Raw genomic sequence first — 5,639 nt, 5'->3', positions numbered from 1 at the left:
TCTGCTTATTAACACAGCCACAAATAACTCTCCATTTTAAAATAAATGTTTTACCTTGCTGTGGTAAAATTGCATGTGGCTTTCCCACTAGGTAAGCTCTCTATGATAAAAATCAAATAATACAGTAAGTAAGCTCTCTGTATTAAAAATTAAATAATAAAGTAGAAGAGTATCTGTATAAAGTAAAATATAACTGTTTTAAAACAGTGTCACCACTAAAAATATGTTGGTAAAAGATAATCCCTTTAGTTTTAAAGTATGTAGAGGTCTGCTGTTAGAAAGCTCTGTTTATCTTTACAACATACCCTCTGGTTTTGGGAATATCACCACCACCCAAAAATGAGAGCCCCTCACAGCATAGCACACAAACCCTGTGAGAATATATTTTTAAATCAGTCTGTATTTCCATCAAAAACCTTTTACAATATTTACTAATTTATTTGTTAAACATTCTTCTAAGAAGGTTTTTTTTACAGTGTCTAGTGCACTAAGTCTCATTGGCCTTATCTTTATAAGATGCATGGTAAAAGATAAACTCTTTAGCCTTAAAATATGTAGAGGTCTGCTGTTAGAAAGCTCTGGTCTGGTTCTGGGAAAATCACCGCCCACTCTGTCCCACCCAAAAATGACACCCCACCCCACCCCCCACCCTACCGACCCCCCAACCAAGGGGAGGAGCTGGACCGGGAATTTTTGGGCCAGCTTGCAGAGGCACTTAAGGCAAGGGTTGTAGTTGTCATGGGTAATTTAAATTACCTGGACATTTGTTGGGAGGAATAGCCAGCCAGGTCAAACCATTCCAGGAGGTTCCTGGCTGAGATACAGGACCTCCACTTAATTCAGGAGGTGCACAGTCCCACCAGAGGAAATGCCCTGTTGGACCTGGTCCTAGCCACAGGCAATGACCTGGTAAGGGGCCTCCAGGTTCTTGACCACCTGGGTGATAGTGATCATCGCTGGCTGGAATTCACCATCCAGTGCAGGGTGTCAAGGGCCTGCAGCAAGGCGGTAGCCCTAGACTTCAAGAGGGCCAACTTCAATGAGTTGATCTTAGTGGGAGAGGCGCTGGGGTTCCCAAGAGCAGGGGAACTCAGTGCCCAAGATGAGTGGTCGTTCCTTAAGAAAACGATACTCAGGGCCCAAGGGGTGACCACCCCAACAAGAAACAAGTGGGGCAGGAGTGCCCAAAAGCCCCCCAGCTCACCAAGGTTATCCAGGAATGCCTGATTGCCAAAAGCAGTGTACAACCGATGGAAGGGGGGTGCTATCTCCAAAGAGGAGTATACCTCCTCTGCTCGGGCCTGTAGGGGGGCTGTCAGGAAAGCTAAAGTGGACATAGAGCTAGGACTAGCATCCAAAATCAAAGATGATAAAAAGTCCTTTTTTAAATATATAGGGAGGATGAAGAAAGCACTGGGAAATGTGGGGCCCCTGCAAGATTCTCTGGGCAATCTGGTGGTTGCACCAGTGGAGAAAGCAGACCTCTTTAGCCAATTCTTCACCTCCATTTTCTTGTGCATGGACCAGGACTTCCCCACCATGATGCAAGACAGACTCGAGGGGAATGCCTCCAGACCTCAGGTTGGGGAGGACCAGGTTAGAGAGCTTCTGGAGGGGCTGAACGTGTTCAAATTAGCGGGTCCAGATGCTCTCCACCCCAAGGCGTTGAGGGAGCTAGCAGGGGTTATTGCAGGGCCTTTGACATGGCTTTATGAGCACTCATGGTGCTCAGGCCAGGTGCCAGATGATTGGAAGATAGCCAACGTGGTGCCCATATTTAAAAAAGGGAGGAGGGAGGACCCCGGCAACTATAGGCCTGTCAGTCTTACCTCAATCCTAGGAAACTCTTTGAAAAGATCATCAAGGAGCACATCTGTGATGGGCCAGCTTCAGGGAAGATGCTCAAGGGCAACCAGCATGGTTTCATTAGGGGCAGGTCATGTCAGACCAACCTGATTACCTTTTATGATCAGGTCACAAAAGCATTGGATGCAGGTGTCGCCGTGGATGTAGTCTTTCTGGATTTCAGCAAGGCCTTTGACACAGTCTCCCACCCCATCCTCATTAAAAAACTAGGTGAATATGGCATTGATGCCTGCACAGTCAAATGGATTGCAGATTGACTGAAGTGTCGTACTCACAGGGTGGTGGTGGATGGATCATATTCGGCCTTATAGTTTCATAGTTTCATAGTAGCTAGAGTCGGAAGGGACCTAGGTAGATCATCTAGTCCGACCCCCTGCCTTGGCAGGAAAGAGCACCAGGGTCAGATGACCCCGGCAAGGTGCTCATCTAACTTCCTTTTAAAAATCCCCAGGCTAGGAGCCTGCACCACTTCCCCTGGAAGCCGGTTCCAGGCCCTAGCCGCCCTGACTGTGAAGTAGCGCCTCCTAATATTTAATCTAAACCTACCCTCCGCCAGCTTGTGACCGTTATTCCTGGTCACTCCTGGCAGCACACGGGGGAACAGGGACTCCCCCAATACCTGCTGATCCCCCCTGACCAGTTTGTAGCAGGCCACAAGGTCCCCGCTTAACCTTCTCTTGTGGAGGCTAAACAGGTTCAGGTCCCGTAGCCTCTCCTCATAAGGCCTGCCCTGCTGACCCCTGATCATACGAGTGGCCCTCCTCTGGACTCTTTCCATATCGTCCACGTCCCTCTTGAAGTGTGGTGCCCAGAACTGGACGCGGTACTCCAGCTGCGGCCTGACCAGTGCCGCATAGAGGGGGAGGATCACCTCCCTGGACCTGCTCGAGATGCATCTGTGGATGCATGACAGGGTACGGTTGGCCTTCTTGACTGCCTCCCCACACTGCTGGCCCATGTTCATCGTGGAGTCAATGACGACTCCAAGATCCTTTTCCGTCTCCATGCTGGCAAGAGGGGAGTTCCCCAACCTGTAAGTGTGGTGCCGGTTCTTCCTCCCCATGTGCAACACCTTGCACTTATCAGTGTTAAACCCCATCCTATTCTCATCCGCCCACCGTTGCAACCTGTCAAGGTCAGCTTGTAGCCTATTGCACCCTTCTAGTGCACCCACATCCCCCCACATCTTAGTGTCATCAGCAAACTTGAACAGGGTGCTTTCTACCCCCTCATCCAAGTCACTGATGAAGATGTTGAACAGTGCGGGCCCGAGGACTGAGCCCTGCGGAACCCCACTGCCCACGTCCTTCCAGGTCGAGAAGAACCCATCCACTACCACCCTCTGGGTGCGGCCCTCCAACCAGTTAGCGACCCATTTGACTGTGTGGGCATCGACACCACAGTCTCCCAGCTTTTTGATGAGAGACAGTGTCGAAAGCCTTCCGGAAGTCCAGAAAGACTATATCCACAGCAACCCCTGCGTCTAATGATTTGGTGACCTGATCGTAAAAGGCCACCAGATTGGTCTGACAAGACCTGCCACTGATGAACCCATGTTGGTTGCCCCTGAGCATGCATTCCCCCACAAGGCCCTCCTGGATGTGTGCCAGGATATTTTTTTCAAAGAGCTTACCCGGGATTGAGGTAAGACTAACTGGCCTGTAATTTCCCGGGTCCTCTTTTTTTCCCTTTTTGAAGATAGGGACCACATTGGCCCTCTTCCAGTCCTCCGGCACCTCACCAGAGCACCACGAGTGCTCATAGAGCCGCGCCAGGGGTCCCGCAATGACCTCGGCCAGTTCCTGTAGAACCCTAGGGTGAAGATCGTCCGGACCAGCGGACTTGAACACATCCAGCGGAGAAGTGGGCAGTGGAACCCCCCAGGGCTTGGTCCTTGGGCCCGCATTGTTCAATTTCTTTATCAGTGATTTGGACAACAGGGTGAAAAGCAACCTGTTTAAATTCACTGATGATACCAAAATTTGGGGTGAGGTGAGCACACTAGTAGGGAGGGAAAGACTGTAGCAAGACCTGGATAGGTTACAGGGGTGGGCTAACATAAACAGGATGCGTTTCAATACTGGCAAGTGCAGGGTGCTGCACTTGAGCAGTAGTAACCAGCAGCACACTTATAAGATGGGAAACTCCCTTCTTGAGAGCACGGAGGCAGAAAGGGATCTTGGAGTCATTATTGACTCCAAGGTGAACATGGGCTGACAATGCAAGATCATGGTTGACAGGGCTAACCGGACCTTGTCATGCATCCACGGTGCATCTCAAGTAAGGCCAAGGAGGTAATCCTCCCCCTTTATGTGACACTGGTCAGGCCACAGCTGGTACTGTGTCCAGTTCTGGGCACCCCACTTCAGGAGGGATGTGGACAACATGGAGAGGGTCTAGAGGAGGGCCACTCGCATGATCCGGGGTCAACAGGGCAGATCCTACAATGAGAGGCTGCGGGACCTGAACCTGTTGAGCCTTCACAAGAGAAGGCTGAGGGGGAACCTGGTGACTGTCTATAAACTCACTAGGGTGGACCAGAAGGGTTTGGGGGAGACACTGTTTCCCCTAGCGCCCCCGGCATAATAAGGAATAACGACCATAAGTTGTTGGAGAGTAGGTTTAGATTAGACATCCGTAAGAAATATTTCACAGTCAGGGCAGCTAGGATCTGGAACAAACTTCCAAGGGAAGTGGTGCTGGCTCCTACCCTGGCGGTCTTTAAGAAGAGGCTTGATGCCTACCAGGCTAGAGTCATTTGAGCCCAGTTTTTCTCCTGCCCAGGCGGGGGGTCGGACTTGAAGATCTACATGGTCCCTTCCAACCCTACTTCTACGTTTTATGATTCTATAAAAAAACTGTCCTGTGAGCCATGCTGTATCCCCCCAGGTGTGGGGGCAGGCAGCAGAAACTGAAGAAGGGAAGGGGAGCCTAGAGAGTTCATCAGCAATAACATGAGTGGTGAGGGGAGTGATACATGGACTGGGAGCTTGGGGGGGTTGCGGTTTCAGTTTAACTCCTTGGAAGCTGCCTGTGGCCTGCAGACTGCCAGTTGGACAGCCCTGATTTTTAAAAAAAATTTAAAATATGATTTGTGGCCAACCTGTATTGACACAGCAAGAACATCTAAAGTTACTTATGTCAATTGTGTCTTTCATGAGAGAACTCATGCAGCACAATTGCACAGTGAATGTCAGTGTAAGGCATATTTATTTATTTTTAACTTGTTATCAGTAAGATACCAATAGTAATTCTGTTCCAAATATAGGGAATATCTCTGGAAAGTAATACTCGCAACACTGATTTAATTCTTGTTCTCACAGCCTGCACTGATGCATGTATCAATAAAAGGAAATACATCAGCAAGAGCAAGTTAGCTTCACTCTGCAAATTGTGACCCAAGGGGCCAATCAGGGGACACAGAGGATGAGTCTCTGGGGCCTGATTGGTGCGGAAAGGGAATCCCAAGTCCTCCAATCAACTTTTGCCCTTTTAAAACCCCTGGGCCAGGTCACTGCCAGCCAGCCCGTCACACTTCATTTTAACAACATTAACTACCACATAATAAACATCCTCACTCAGTGAACAATACACAGAATGTTAAACAAGGTCCCAAATAAACTAACAACTAGGGGAAATATTAGAAATCAAAATGAGACAGTTTCTTAAACAGAACCACTTAACTAGCTAGTCCTGAATAACACAGAGAGAAAACAAGGTAGAATTGGTGATCATGAAATGAAAGGGAGGACACAAAATACCACTGATAATTA

Source organism: Crocodylus siamensis, chromosome 1 (genome assembly GCF_052110815.1).
Source record: "Crocodylus siamensis isolate JL-2025a chromosome 1, ASM5211081v1, whole genome shotgun sequence".
Lineage (NCBI taxonomy): Eukaryota > Metazoa > Chordata > Crocodylia > Crocodylidae > Crocodylus > Crocodylus siamensis.
This window is presented reverse-complemented; position numbering follows the sequence as displayed.